At 42.1% G+C, this 16,950-nt stretch overlaps 1 protein-coding gene across 13 annotated transcripts in view; it reads right to left on the reverse strand.

Moving 5' to 3' along the window:
- The window catches only part of CELF2 (CUGBP Elav-like family member 2), a 490,120-nt gene that overhangs the window by 326,083 nt on the left and 147,087 nt on the right, over positions 1-16,950 (reverse strand). The gene's annotated exons all lie outside the window — the stretch shown is intronic.

A 16,950-nucleotide genomic window follows, 5' to 3' on the forward strand; every position in this document is an offset into this window, starting at 1 on the left:
TTTCTTGCCAGATCATCAGAAGGGACCATGATAAAAGCAGCTGCTAGAATGCAGTGTGTAAAGCAGGGGAGCCCGATAAAAGATAGCTCACCCCAAGCTATATGGTATAGGAGAGAAAAGTAGCAGCTGTGTGAGAACTAGTTAGCACTTGTCTACAAGGAAAAAAAAAGTTCCTCTAAGACATAGAAGAAAGGACCATAGCATGATCTCATCATACTAAACACCAGACTTTTATACTGTCTGCAGGCAACGTGCATCACACTGGAACAATTTAATATTTCATAGTCTCTATTTTTAAGTTTTCAAATGAGTGCTTTTTACTGATATGAACCCACCCTATGCTCTGTTCATCTTGTATTATCTCTAGCTAAGGGTAAAGGGGGCACCCTGAATTGTTCCAGTAAAACAATTCTGTCGATTGTGTGTTGTCTGGAGCCCTCTCTTACAGCTACATCTCTAACTACTATTTTATAAAGAAATCATATCTTCTCCTTTAAACAGTACGTTTAAAAAAAAATTAAAATGCATGTAGCAGAATACAGTAACTAAAAACAAATCCTTCAAGGATTTTTTCCCCCAAATAAACAAGTGAAACACTAAGTAATGTCCTTTTCTTTTAGTAAAATCAACTAAGTGATTATCTTTATTATAGCCACAAGATATTGCTATATTTAATTATTCTGTAAAGTGTTGAAAGACTCAAAGAGTTGCAGAAACTCCAGACTATCAATGACACATCATTCTTCTTTAAGATACATGCCATTGTCCTAGGAAACAACTCAACGCTTCTGCAAGCTTAGTTACTGAGTTTTTCCCTTCCTAACACTGCATTTTACCAGACTATGCGAATATGTCCAAATCAACAACAACAATAATAAAAAAATAAATCTGTCAATATTGTGATCTTAAATGAGGTTTTTCTAAATGGGTGAATAATTTAAGAACTGCTACACACACACACACACACACACACAAAATTGTTGGCTTTCAGGACAGGAATTATCCAGGTATATTATTCTGCTTCACCTAATGTAGAAAGTGTCCTGAGTATCATGGTCTGCTTTATCATTTTTGCAGCTGTTTGCATTACTGACACAAAATTAAAAACAGGATCTACTAAATAGCTGTCAAAGTTGAAATTATCAGGCATAAAATATTGCAAGGGTATGTCTGGCCACCTCATGTTTGTTACCTTGACCCCAATATTACAAGCATTCAAAAAAATAAGTAAGTTTTCTTTCTATAGTTAAAGGAGAGCTTAGTAATAAATCTCCAACTTAATGCAATACACATAATTATAAGGTGCAAGCCCCCACTATTAACAGTGGATATCAAATTTTTAAAAAAACCCTCATGAACAACCAACACGGAAACATTTCATACTCTACAGTCTATACAAACAAGATTAGAGGAAATAAAAAGGGGGCTGAAAAAAAAAAACCAACCCAGCACCAGACATACATTAAGCTAGTTTGACAGCACCATTGTTCGGCTGTCCCATTGTCAGACCAAAAGATGTATTCAACGCTACAGTGTCTGCTAGCAAATAAACAAAAGACTACATTTTTCAAAGCAGGGTGCCAATTCTAGCATAATTGTGTGTGTGTGTGTGTGTGTGTGTGTGTGTGTGCGCGCGCGCGTGTGTATGTGTCTCTCTCTTGCTCTGAAAAGAGTAGCCGCTGTTTGCTCACTGCTACGCGGTGGAACGTAAAGAATAGATATATATACACCCCCCCCCCCCCAATGCATGCATGCATGCATATGTACATTTTTTGAACGTCTTCAAGAGATCAAGACTAGGAAGAACACTAATGACTGTTTACATAGGTTAAGTGAAAATTAAAGTAGTATTTAGGGCACTAGCTCTAATATGGAGTCTCCCTTAGCTCTTTTTCCACGCTTATTCCATGCCCAACGCATAATAATGAAGCAGGCAGAAATATTGCAAAGGAGATGAGAAAAGAAACACCAGCTTTCAGATTTCTTTCCCCATTTTTGTTGCCCACTCTCTCAATACATTTGGCATCATGCATGTTACGTGCAATTCTAACTACTGGAAATGCCTCTCGGTCTTTTTCGTTAAATAGGGAAACTACTTAACACACAGCATGATTATAGTTGCAGCGGGCCTAAGCAACTAGACAGCACCCGATAAAACAAAGGAGACAACAACGTACCTTAAAAGCAGCTCCTCATTTCTCATAGTAACAGCAGATTTGGGACAGCGCATGCTTTCTGCACTGATATTCTCAACAAAAGCCAGTTCAGAAGTGCGCTCAAACATCAATGCCACAGTAGCTACTCACTAATGGCTACTCTTTCTCTCTCTAGTCAGACGCTGAGTGGTGGAGCAAAGGGGCCCCTGCAGATTCACTAAGCAGAAATAATCCTCTCTGACAAGTTATGTTGTCTGGGCATATTTTACATTAATGCACTGTGCTGCCTATAGGGGTCTTGTTTGCGTTCACTCTTGCCTAGCTGGTGTTAATAACACTCCCCCCCCTTAAAAAAAAAAAAAAAAGAAAAAAAGAAAAAAGAAATCTGTTAACGAGTTTCCTGTTCTGTTTGGAAGGAAGAAAAAAATGACATTTCTGTTTTGTTTGCCTGGTGAATTATCTGCGAACAGTGGAGTGCACAGATGCTGCGGTCGAAGGGCTTGTGCACTTGAAGGGAATTGGGGTAGGCTCTCTTTCTAGGGCTTTGGATTCACAGTAGGATCTCTCTCTCCCCCCCTCCCCTTTCCCTTCCCCCATTCATTCCTTCCTTGTTCAAGGCTGAATGGCTTTATGGGACCCACCAGCCCAGATCAGAGAAAATCGAGGAGTTTTAATTCGAAGGCTTAGGGACCTTTTTAAAGAGTTTTCAGTTTGCCTCTGCCGTTTTAACCCCTTGCAAGCACAGCCTCTCTACCGAGCCTCAGCGAATGACCCAGTTTGCCTTAACTCGTGACTTTATGGACATATGGCTTTTGCAGACATCTCTGCACAGACAATAGGGGCTGCATTTTGATCTACTTATTCACTTGCTATCCATGAAAGACATGACAAAAGTCAGATCTGCCATTCAATTAGGACCAAAGCTGTTCCCACTGATGCCGATGGAGCTTTGCCATTACATTCAATGGGGAAAGGATTTGATCTCCGGTCACCAGTCAAAATGCCACCTACATTCAAGACTGGGTTTCATTTCTGGTATTACTGAATAGTCACAACATTCAATCTAATTTTTTAAGTCTTATGTAAAATACATTCTTTATGGCCCAGTAAATAACCTAATACCAAGATCTTGATGCTCATCTACCCTGAAGCCTATTTATACACCTGACAGTGTAAGTGCATCTTTAAAGTGCTGGCTGATTGCGCCAAGATTTTAAACTGAGAATGTGTATAGAGGCCTCAGGTTAAATAAGAATCACACCTCAAACACAGACTTATTGAAAGGGCACCGTGGATGCCTGACACATTAAGCTAAGGACATACTCGTGTCTCAAAATCAGGATTCCCAAGATCTGGGCGTGTTTGGATTTGGTTGTTGGCAGAGGTTCTTTACTAGACCCTGACTATGAATTGATCCTCCCAGCATCATTGCTTGCAGCAGACCGTTATCCAAGAGTTGGAGACTTCTGCTACAGCGGTGGTTCTCAAACTCTTTTTTTTCCCTGTGGACCATGTGAAAATTGCCAAGGGTCTCGGCAGACCACTTCGTAAACTTTTTTCTTTGTTCTACAAATCAAAGCGCACAACTCATATTTTAATACCAGTAGTCTTACCTTACAGTATAGATATTTTCAACCGTTTTTGCAGACCACCTGAATGGAGCTCGCAGACCAGGAGTGGTCTGTGGACCAGTTTGAGAACCGCTGCTCTACAGTATTTGATGCGCTCTCTTCGTTGGGCAGCAGACAAAAGAGGAAGGTATCTGGGGAGCAGTCGTATGCGAGGGGGCGTTCTCGCCAGGAACTAACACAGAACATAATACAACAGGGAGGTGTGCAAACATTTGTCCTTAGGTTTCTGCTGGGAACATAAGCTCTTTCTGGCAGGGGATGTCTTGTGTTATGCCTGCACAGTGTACCTCATGGTACCGATCTACTGCTTTTCTGAAGCTGGCCTGAAGCTTTTGCATACTATCGCAATAGAAATGAACAAGTTTACACGGTGGAAGTAGAGATGTTAAGAAATCTGTGTTGAAATGCAGTGCATCAAAAGGCACTGACGTTGCTTCCAGTTGTGGGGAAGAAAATCCTGTACCTCCAGCTCCAAATATTACATCTCTCAGAGCCATTTCTGGCTTGATGACTGACACTCTAGGTTTCTCCCTTCTTCCCCCAAGATGGCAGTTCTGGATTATGCACTGATGTGCCACTGCTATTTCCAGATTATTTTTTGCCACTGATCCAACCAGGCTCACACTCAAGAGCTTGGCATCTGGAGGAATGCAAACTCCGGGTGTGTTGAAAATGCAGAGCTTACTGGGAACTGTCAAGTGCTAGCTGATCAAGAGCTCCAATTGTCCAGGAGTATGGGGAGATCCATTATCCTCGGTCACTGCTGATTCAAAGTACATTGGTTTCCTTTCAGGACCGAGTAAAAAGGCATGTATAGAAACCTTTGGTTATGGAATCATAGCAGACTGTGGTGGGTAACTCAATGAAGTCAGAAATCCTTGGTCCAGTCTTCTCTTAACTGGAAGGGATGGTAGCAATGATGGGAAATGAAGTCTAAGGATATAGTGGCATTCATTCGTCGGGACAGTGTAAACCAGGCAAAGCAAAGAACCCACACTAAGTGTTAACATTAAACAGACCAGAACCACCCAACCTTGTTTTTTCTACCAAACAAAATGAAATATCTGACAGAACAACATCTGCAGTGGGATCACAGCTGCCGAGGATGAGCGGGAATATGTGATGACTATTACTTTTCAATTGTAGCATGTACTAAACAGGAGTGATTTTAAAATAATATGACTTAGGGGGAAGATTAAAACAGATGCACAGGGCTATCTGGTTTCCTTCAGGATGAAAGTCCAGCTGGAGAGCTTAAAGTAAATTCAACACTTGACACTAAAAATCAATCACAGATTTGTAAGTTCTACATACATATTGTAGATCATTATACACAATTATATATGAGGGCAGCCATTAAAAGCTTTACAACTCCTTTGGCTAGAATTCAACATAACCACAGTCCTCCTAAGCATTCTCTAAGTATTCTCCATCCTAATTATGCTGTGCTGCAACTATACCTAGGGCCGTGGCAATGTTAATTACCTGCAAAGACATTTGTGGCGACCAGTATAAAGTCAATGAAGCAATGACAATTTATACCATCTGAGGATCTGCCCTATATTCTCTAATTTCCCCTTGGATTATCTTTAACCATTCTGATTGCTAAAATAAATTGTCAAAACATCAACAACATATTGGGCGTGTGCCCTTCTATGTGCACAATAGAATAGGGAGGGCAACAATCTGCACTTAATTACAGAGAGAGAAAAGGGGACAAGTGGTTAAGACATCAGGCCTAGGATTTTGGATCCTTGAATCCACTTCCCTGATATACTACAAACTTCCTATGTGAGTCATTCTCTCTGTGCCTCAGCTCCAGGAGAAGAGCACCTCTATTTGATGGCACGATACAAGGGCAATGCTTTGAAGTCCAAGAGATGCTCATGTACTATAGTAATGGGAACCCGACAACGTTCATATGTTGCATGAGGACAGTGACCAGGGCAGTCACTGTCACCATCTAGTATGATCACTTACCCCTGAGCCAAAGGTAGTCGTTTGACCTCAGTACTCTTTCCTGCCATGGCAGGAGGTCGGACTTGATGATCTGCTCAGGTCCCTTCCGACCCTACCGACTAAGAAACTATGAGCAAGAACAACTCCTATTTTATCCAGAAACATTTTGACTAGGGACAGAAGTTACACATAAACCAGTTTAAGTAATCAGAAATTGGTTGAAACCTGTAACAGAACAGAAGTTCAGTGCACATAAACCAAGATAAACCTGACTGAATATAGTATCAAGCTTAACTGATTTGGGTCAAACCAGTTTATGAAACTTCTGTACCAGACCCCTTCCTGGTTCAAGTTAAATCACAGCATCCCCTAGCATCCCAGTATGCTTTCCAGACCTGGCCTGGGCTGTGCTGTCTGTTTCAGCAGAGGACAGTTTTGGGGGAGGCAGGGACTGCCCCCCACCCCAACAAAACCCAGCTACGGGCTAGGGGCTGGGGGTACTGCTGGCTGCGACTGTGGACTACAAATTCCAGAGGCAGCTGGAAGCAGGAAAAGGAAGTGATGTGCAAGCCTGCAGAGGTCTGCTGCTGTGAATCTGGATTGCGAATCCCAGAGACCTCAGGGGCAGCAAGAAGAGGAAGCGCACACAGCCCATGCTGGCTATAGCTAGAGAGGTGTGCTCTAGAGACCCCTGGCTTCTGGCCTGAGTCACTAAAGGTACATGGCTGCATTTCTTGAATCAAAAGTGAATGTCTGTCCACTTGTTTCTCAGTTTAATTGCTGCAATTTAGATTAACTTGCAAAGACTGAATTGATTCAGCCTCAGGCTTTTTGACGGTCTATACTTAGTCTTTGAGTGACTATGCAGGGTTCAAGGCAATAGTAATCCGGGACAGAGATGTAGCTGTCCCTTGCACCATCTCTCTGGAGAAACAGATGGATTACTCAGGTTCTGAGTAACCATGAACACTTAGCTGCTTCCTTCAGAGTCTCCCACTGAGGGGAGCCATTCATACATCACGAAGTTTTATGTCAATAAATTGCACAGCACAAGGATCAGTTCCTGCTAGCATTGAAGCCAATGGGATTTTTTGAGTTACTTTACTGGAATTGTAAACATAGGCTGTGTCCAGACATGAATGGATGTTTGGTTCCCAGGGGATAACTAGCAGCAGTGCACCTTGTATTGGCACTAGTTTCCCCAGGGAATGCCTGTGCCATGTGTGTTCTGGTGTGCAGCAATTTACCCTGGGTGGGGTAGGGGAGGCTGGCCCCAGCAGCCTTACTTGTGGTCCTGGGAGCCTCCTGGGGCTGCACGGCATTGCTTCTGCCATGCGGAGCCTGGCCAGCAGCAGAGTGTGGCTCTGGCCATCCAGGCTCTGGCTTTAGGCCATGCATGCTGCTGCCGTGTAGGCCACTCCACTTGTTTTTGGGTGCAAGGTAGCAGCACAGAGGACAACTGAACATGCAGCACGTGGTGCTGCAGATGCTCGTCTGGACATGGCCATAATGTTTTGCTTTGGGTCGATATGGTCCAAACGATACGATAATGGGCTGGAAACCATGAGATCAGGATCTTATTCCTGGCTGCACCACTAGCCTGTGGTTTGACCTCGATCCCTTTGCTCCCTTCCCTTGTTCTGTTTACTTGCATTACAGTAGTAGAGAAATGGCCAACAAGGAAATCTAGTTTATATTTCCCCATTATTTTCAGTAGAGATAGTAAATGTAACAATACCTGTATGGCATATGCTGAATGTGTGCAGTTTTGGCATTTGTCATGTCATAAGTGCTCGAACCCTTGTAATAAAAATGAAGCAAACCATAATCATAAAGCATAAGCAGAAAACAGGGGACTACAATATTTCAATTCAAGACTTGCCAATAATTTCTGGTCTCCTTTGGAAATACTTTTAGCATCTTTGTCTAGTTTTGCTATCTGAAAAATGAGGATAATAATATTTCACTCTGTGCAAAATGCAGGTTACACTGGATGATTCCAGAGGTCTTGTCTAGCCTTATGCTGTATCTATGAGCTTCACGTGCAATGTTGCAAAGATTAAATAGTACTAGTAAAGTACTATGGAAAGAACTGTAAATTCCAAGGAGTAAAGGTTTAGGTTTCCTACCATAGCTTACGTCCTTGTCTCACTGCCGGCCTTCTCTTTCTGTGAGAAGAGATGGACAGTAATGGAGAGAGGTGACTCATTGCATCTCAGCAGCTAGAGGACAGAGGCATTAGAAGAAACTAAAAACCTCTTTTCTTCTAGCATGTTCTTCAGGGCTCCTTTTACACCAGGAAAGGAGAAGTTGCAGTCGATGCACCTCCAACAGTTCAAACAAAGAAACCAGCACGTTTTAAAGGAAATTCTTGACTCAAAGCACATAATAATTGGCCAGGTTGTGATTGCAGACATGCCAACCCTGCGAAGTAAATAATTTATTTGGAAGGGTCTGCCGTGTCTTAAGACTATCCAGCCAGCAGCCAAGAAAAGTAGAAAAAAGCTGATTTAAGTAGCTAAAAGAGAGTGAGGAGGGGGAGGGGGTAAGAGAGAACTAGATCTGAAAAGGATGAGAATGGCCACTTACAATCTGTACCTTAAAATAAAAATGTAGACCACCTGTGTTATGAATAGATCATAATGCATATGAAACAGTTATTTCTTTTTAAACTTCAGTGTCATCCCTTCTGGCTCTGAAACTGTGATACCCTAAAGACCATGTAATGTCTCATGATCAGTCTACTGCATCCATGTATCTATACAGTGGTAAGGGTATGCAAATAGGCAGCATGAGATTGTCATGGCTGCTTATCTGTTTAGAACAAAATAGATATATATATATTTTTGTGTGCGCCTGTAACTTAGAATGATTTCAACGCACTATGTGCACAGGGATCATTCACACATCAGTCAAATGTAGGCAATATTAGAGATGAATGTGGATTTTTCACACAAAGCATTCTGGACAGGAAGTGTCCAAATGCAACTGCCAGGGGAACTTAATTACCCATGTTAGAGATTTGGCCAAGATACCAGAGTTAACACTTCCATTCTTGCAAGAAGTGCTCTGGGAACTTTTAACAGTTGCACATGATCAGCAGACCTCAGTTCTACATTTCATCGAAGAGACGGGAACCTTCAGGAGCATGGTGCCCCATGAGGCAAAGACCTATTGGATCATCACATTCCTCCATCTGCCTTAGCACACAAGGCTATCTGGCACAAAGTCCTACAGAGAAGCAAAACAAAAGTAAACTTTAACTGACTTGAAAACAAAATCTGGGTAACTAGCTCTGGAAGCTTGATTCATTCATTGCTATAATTCCATGATATAAGACATTTGAAGGAGGAAGATGAAAACATTTGACACAATATACTGTATTTTATACACTCACTGAAAGAGAGAGAAATAAAAGGAAATGGATCAATTGCTGCAGTTATCATTACCCAAAAACTGATTAAGAACTACATGATAAATTATATAATTTCATAATCAAGTTACTATAAACACTTGTTTCAGTAGCTTTCATCCTTGACTAATTAATTCTATTGCCACTGAATGCTATAAAAATCTATTCACTTCTGTAATTCTTTAAATGCTGTACCTAATGTTTTATATCCTCAGGATGCTTAAAAAAACTATTAGAATTGATTAAGTAAAAAGTGCCTGGCATATAAATTTTCAAGTAGATTTACTGTGCAATACATTTTCCTTTTACCTTTCTCCTCCTGTCATATACTTGATAAGTTTTTCCCATGATGTTCAAGAACAGCTAAGTGAGTTTGAATGCACTTGAAAGGGGCCTGAATTTCAGAGACTAGATGCCCTGAATGTTTTGAAAAATCATGCTCCTTTAAGGGGTCTTGAATTGGATGCCGTAAAATAGAAGCGCCAGTGATTTTTGAATATCCTGGCCAAATTCAGGTATATAGGAGTAATTGTTCCTTCAACTATCAGGGTGCAGGTGTTGTACAAGAAGAGCTCAAGTTCAAAAGTGCAATTATTAACTGACATAATTAAAAAAAACCACTTAAAAAATATACCAAAATGACAATTACGACATAAGACTCAAAGGCTATGCCTATGTACACCTGCCTCAAATCATTAGCTATCATCCAGAGCTGCAGAGCCACGTGATGATGTTGTTAGGCACAGCAAGCTCAGCAGCCACAAAGACTTCAACATTATTCTCTCTGGAACATGGCTCTGTAATATAGTGCTCAAGGTTCTCCATCTTTCTACATACTTAGGAATAGTAATAACGACAATGACGACATGGCCTTTTCCTATGACATAAAGTCTCTTTTGCTCACTCCCAAGGGTCTTGAGGAAAAGGACGGGTTACTTTCTAGCAAGGACACCACAGAAAATGACTGTGGAGGCTGAAGCACTTCCCTACGGCCAACGGCTCTGATGACCATGATAGCTAGGGACGTGAAGAAATGCATCCCCAGACACCAACGCAGTCTGTACCCCTGACCAGCAGAATACGTCTCTTCTTCCCATTTTCCACAATGGCTGTGTTCTTAGATACCATTCATCTAGAGCTTTAAAAGGTGCATTGCTCCAGAGACATTTCCATGAGCCTGTGTAGAGGGAGAAAACTGGATCCAAAAAAGGAGCACATATAAGTGAAAATGAGTCACTTACATGACCCCCCGCCCCACCCCTCACCCTCGTTAGAGGTCTGCCCGATATTACTGAGGAGCAAGAGAGAGCACTGTGCTTTCTAACTGTTCACCTACGCCCTGAATCACTTGGCGCAGTGCATAGACATCATACACGGCCTTCTGGGGCCTCCACATTGCTGGAGACAGCATGTATGTTCAGCTGGACAAAAAAGCCCTCAGGTGTTAGCAATATCACCATCTGTTGTAGGGAGAACACTGCCCTGATCTCAGGTCTTAGCAAGGAAATGACAAGGATTCTATTAAAATACCTCAAAACGTCAAATAAGAAGCCTGAAGACGTCGATTTGTTGTTTTTAAACATTTCCAAGCTCCACCCAATTGACTGTACCTGCTTTTGGAGCCTGATTTTGCAATTTACTGAGTATCCTTAACTCCTCTCTGATTGTCAGCACCTTGGAAGAAACAGCTTTCCTGCTCTTCCCCTCATACACTGCTATATGTAAAATCCACACCTCAAGTTAATTTCTTGCTGACCTTGTGCTGATTAATGCAAATTAAATTTCATGCTAATTGGCCTGAGTGGCTCTCATGCAGACCAGAAATCGGTTGGTTTTTTTTTTTCCTAGTGGTAAAACACATCTTGCTATTTGCTCACTAGTTTCACCAAAATCATTGTTGGTTTTACAGCCTCCTCAGAGTCAAATAGGCTTGTATTGTCTTCTTGAAGGGCGGCAGGACAACCACCCCAAAACAGCATCATTAGCTTCTGATCCAGAAACTGCCTCTCTTGCACCGCACGGGGTGAATTTCATCGGTTATTTGGAGCCCAGGCTCCAAGATGCATTTTACAAAACCCTGAGCCAGCCTTGTTAAAACCATCATTCTTCTTAATCCCTTTGCATTTGTCAGCAGAGTACACAGGCACTTGATTTTGGACATCTGACTTGATAAAGGGAGTAGGGAGTACACGGTCAACAGGGATTGCTATTTTAGACCTTGCCATGTTCTTGGCAACCAAATCAGAGAATGAACAATGATTTTATTATTAGAGGGTTTCAGGGTCCATTATATAAATGTTATTCTGGCATTGTCAGTTTGAATCCCAGTTATCAGTCCTGACACTCTCATGGATCACTGAGGTTCTGTTTGACGACTGACTTGGTATCAGACACAACTGTGGGTATTGCTCAGACCTACAGGAGTCTCTGGAGTGTCTGACATTTAAAGCACGAATGCATTTTTGCATTTGTATTAAGTGGTGGGGGTAAATTTTGACTTGTAGTAGCAAAAAAAACCTTCCCCACCAAAAAGTCCAAAGAACTCCTACTTCTTTTTTCCCCTACACTTAGACTGAATTCTCTTATGTTGCAAAAAATAAGTAATTATGCCTCACAACACCTCTATCCCCCGCCCTGCGATAAATATAATTATCTCCGTTACATACTGCGGCACAGTAGAGGAAACTGAAGTGTCCAAAGTTACACATGCTATCTGTGGCAGAGCTGAGAATAAGCCCTCTGAAATGCTCACCTCATTCAGACAGCATTCTGCCATTAATCTGTGCTCATCCACATCCACACTTGTCATTCAAAATGATGGACCAAGTGGGCTGAACTGGCAGCAACCCCATTGATAACCACCCCGTCTTGAGTTGATGCAAGGTAAATCCCAGCTTGCTTATAAGGAATCCATAACCCTCAAATGCCATCGCTCTGACAAATTCCTAACCTGGTAGCTATTTAGAGTAATTTTGGACTCTCAACAATTCTATGCAACTCGCACAAAATGGCAGCAACTCAATTAAAAACCAAGCAAACATAACAATTGCTCACAGAGTGTGAGTCTAAATGAGCTGCTGACTAAGAAAAGACTTTCCCTTGAGCTTTATACCTCAATATTTCTCCATCACGAGCTGATGGCTGTTCTCCCTTGATGTCATTGTCCATTTCAATCCAAGCCCGAATTCCTGGAAAGTTGGAACCGTGTCAAAGCGGAGATGTCCACCATGTGAGCTCTGCTTCTCTATGGTGGCCGGCTTTGCAGAGTAATAACAGAGTATCCCTCTCCACGGTCTCTCCAGAGCAGAGATTCCTGTGTCACAGTCTGTTAAATTATGTGTGATGATTCTGTCATTAGGATTACTCTGTGGGAGAGACAGCTTGGAGACTGCCACATTCATTAAAGATCTCCAGTTGGACTTTGCTGGGCCTTTTGCTTTGCCCTGAACAAACAATAAATACACACTTTGTGCTCAAGAACAAAGGGAGTTTTTGCACTTTTGTCTTACGTCAGTCACAACCTGCGATAAAAAGCTCCTCTTCTGTGCCAAAAATGACCCTTGCCCAAAGCCGCTCCCTAAGTGTTTGCAATTCAGAAAGATACCCAGCTAAAAATATTAACAACAAGCTGCTTCGGAAGTGATAGATGATCGCGTTATTTGGGTGCATTTTACACATTTTACAAGTGACAAAACTACAGTGCAGAGGCTGCATAAGGGACAAGATTCATTTACTTAATTTTCCCCAGAAGCGATGAACAGGGATCCTGGTTTTCTCAATTTTCAGATTTAAAAAAGTAACCCAAAAATCCACATTTTTCTGTGATTGAAATGAAACACAACTAAGATATAGAAGCCCAAATCCACATTTTATCTGTGATTAAAATGAAACACCACTAATATATATTTATAAATATATATTCTATAAATATATTTATATAATATAATATATATTTATGTATTAGTGGTGTTTCATTTTAAATGCCTGTCCAGTTATTTCTCAGTTTAATCTCTGCAATTTAGACTAACCTGCAAAGACTGAATCGATTCAGCCTCAGGCTTTTTGACTGTCTGTGCTTAGCCTTTGAGAGACTATGCAGGGTTCAAAACAACAATAATGTGGGACACAGAGATGTAGCCGTCCCTTGTGGATTTTGGGTCCCTTTTATTTAATCCAAATTTTTTTGGATTTGGGGAATTTTTTAAAATCAGAACCTAGGATCCCTGGCAATGATACAGTAGATGTAGGTGTGTTAATCGAGCTCATGATTTTGGGATGCAAAGAGATGCTGCCCATTGGAAGAAAAGTCTAATCAAAGGAAACATGAATGCTAACTGAATGTGCCATTCACGGCTACTTTCGCAAACATGCACAGATGCCCGTCTTAAGGCTGCAAAAATAGGAGTCTTGCATTGACTAAATCCTCCTGTTGGACTGAAGGATTCTGCCCCTCCTGGACAGTGAAATCTCCAGGAGGGGGCTCCTGACTGGCAGCAAGGCATGCTCAGGCGAATGCCACCCTTCTGTCAGCAGCTCAGGGCTACTTTTGACTGAATGCCTAAGCAAGCAAGTTAAAAAATGGCTCAGACCCAAAATGACGACTGAGGGCTCTCAATGGATGAATGGACCCCAAGTAAATAAAATATCCACCCCTTTTAATTTAACATACACCCTAGCAAGACGAGAACGAGGAACACTGGAACAACAGCACAGGACACAGAAGGGAATGAGAGGCATCAGGAAAGGCATTTTAATGAGTGTGTTCAGGCTACGGGTTTGATCTTCATAATGTGAGTTGTGTTTTCCTGAGCCAGTGGGAGTGCAGGAGACCTAGGAAGTTAAAGCTGCTCTCGTTGGCTGGCTGCTTGGATTAGAATGGCATCATTTAGCCTTTTATCCATAATTTAGTTGCGGTCTTTGGGCAGGATATTTTATATTTTTGGGTTAAACGAACAGACTTTAACGAGGGGGGGATTTCAACACTTGGCAGCTGCAGACTGCATTAGGCAACTGACTCTTTCCTTTGACACCAAGGGGAAATTTGCTACATTCATTTAAGGGGTACCACCATACCGTATGATAATTGGATGGACTATTGCAACACATGTACCCCAGAGATTTGTGGGCAAGATTCAAATATAGTGGTCAATAAGACCATTGGGATAGATCAAGTATAAGAACCACAGAGGAAAAGCACGTGGGTTCCTTTGGGGTTGCAATAAATAGTAACATGGGAATTTAAAAGTTATTTCCAAATCTCTCTTGATGTTTGAACATCATTTTTGCAGAGGGATCTCTTTGAGTAATTTAGTGACACTACTTGCTACACCCACTTAACGGGTCTGGATAGCACTGCAATGGCATAACCACATGCCTCAGTGGTAAAGGGAAATTCTCGGGACTTTTGTGATACCCTTTCTTCTTCTTTTAGGTTTGGAAGTTTTCTCCCCCCCTTGAAACATGACTCAGGAAGAAAGGGTATCACGAGATAAGCGAGCTTGTGTCAGGGGCTACATGGAGATGCTGCTGCTTTCCCGTTAAGAAAAGGGAATTTCATGAAGAGAGGAGCTTTGCATAGCTATGCATGATCTTCATGTAAATTTATCATTGCCTGATGCTTTCCTCCCAAGGGATAACGCACCAATGGTTTATAACACACGTTAGTCAGGACAGATGAATGTTCAACACCTAAGAATCAAAATTATGCACATCTGATTCAAACAGTGAAGCCTGGATTCGCCCATTTGAGAGTAGACATTGGTTCCCATGCATCTAACAGTAAAGGGCATGTGCTACTCCTAATGCAGCTCCGTGTTTAACCATGTTTAACTTTCAGAGTTAGAAAGGCTTGACATTTTGGGTAACATTAACTGAGGAAAAGGGTTGACAAATATGTGGACAATAGCAAAAGCTCATACCCAGCTCCACTGGATAAACCAGTGGTTCTCAACATTTTAAGACCAAATGCACCTCTCATTACAATCAAGCACCTCTCAGAAAATGCCAGCTCTTAGCTTTCATTCATTTTTTCACTATGAAAAAATAATAGATCAATTCTTCTGTTGCAAAACTCTCAGAAAGGCCACAGAAGGTCAGGATGGTTTTTGACACTGTGGATTCCTATTTGAAATCCCTGGGTTTGTCTTGTGAATCACATGTAGATGTTAACACATCAAACAGTGCCAATATTGCACAGCAGTGCACAGTGCCAATATTGCACAGTGCCCATAGCACCCTTAAAAGGATCTCACTGGACTCCAGGGCCGTGTCCATACAAGCAGGGCCAAGCGTTTGCAATGGCACAAATAGTAGCAGCACAAATTTGTGCCGCTACTTTGTGCTGCAGTGCATGCCTCTGCTCATACACATAATGTCCCACTGCTCCATGTGCTGCGGGGGGCAGCGGGGCTGGATGGGGCCGAGAGTGCCTCAATGAGCAATTTAGCTGGCAGGCAGCCCTTGTGCTGAAGCACCCTATGCCCCAGTCAGCTGAGGAGCAGCACATGGAGACAGGGGAGGAGGCAGCCCAGGGCCCCGCACTGAGGCACCTTGTGACCCAGCCAGCTACTCCCGGGCAGGCTAGGGCACAGGGCACCTCAAGACAGAGGAGCAGGCAGCCTGGGCTCCTCTGTGTCTGCATGCCACAATGAGGTACATGGGGTCGCCGTGCTGAGGTGCCCTGCACCTCAGCAGCTGCGGAGAAGCTGGCTATGGTGCAATGTGCCTTGAGACAAGGAAGCAGCCAGCCCAGGACTGCCTGGTCCCCCATCTTGAGACACACTGTGTCCCAGTGCATGCCACTTCAGCGTGCTTTGCACTGCTTTTTTCTTCTAGTTTTTTCTTCCAGTGCCACGCACAGTTTAACATGCAGCGTGTGCACTTTGTGGCATCACAAACAGGTCTGCAATGCCACAAACCACACGTGCCCGCAGGTCTTCATCTGGCCTGGGGTGCTGCAAACAGTATAAAAAACCAGGTGTGTGCATGCATGCGTGTGTGTCTGTCTGCAGAAGCTTTCAGAGCCATGGATCAGGTGGTTCAAGTCCTGTTCAGAGGGCTTCCAGCCCACAGAGGGCTGTAATATAGCATTCAATAAGATTTGAGAATGTATTTCATATTCCTCCCAACACAGTTCAACTTTACTTCATTGAAACATTTTTTGGAACCCTTGACCTCTGCTACTCTGAAACACAAGACATGGAAAATGGAAAGCGATTATGATATTCAGTTGCTCCTACAAAATTCTTTATGCAGCACAAGTATATCAAATTATTTTCGTTACATCATTTGGTCGCACAGAATAGTGACACATAATTAGAGAGCTAAATAGCAACAGTTTCCTTCTGGTAAATTTGCTGTAGCTAATTTTGTTAATAAGACCGATAATTGTTTTACGCTCATTCAATATGTTAAGTTTACCCAATACAAAAACCAATCAGAACCTTTAAATGAATTTTTGTTTAGTTTCTAACAGAATCAGTGTCATTATTAATCATAGAAGGGATGCCGAGTCAGAGGATGATAAATCTCCTTTGGGCTTATTTGACTTTCATATTTATGACTTGGATAAGGTTATTAGGATGGAATTTTCAAGCAGTGATTGAGAAGGTGGGAGATGGGGAAAAAATGGGCTGAGAAACACGATATTCAGATCCTAAGCTGATGCTGATTTCTTTGGCATTTACGTAAATTGTTGGATTCCGGTAGGTTCTGCAGACATAAGCATGGCAAATGTGCTTTCAATAGAAGCTAATTTCCAGACTATACACCTACAACGTCCACATTTTCTAAT

The sequence above is a fragment of the Alligator sinensis genome, unplaced genomic scaffold (genome assembly GCF_000455745.1).
Source record: "Alligator sinensis unplaced genomic scaffold, ASM45574v1 scaffold268_1, whole genome shotgun sequence".
Classification (NCBI taxonomy): domain Eukaryota; kingdom Metazoa; phylum Chordata; order Crocodylia; family Alligatoridae; genus Alligator; species Alligator sinensis.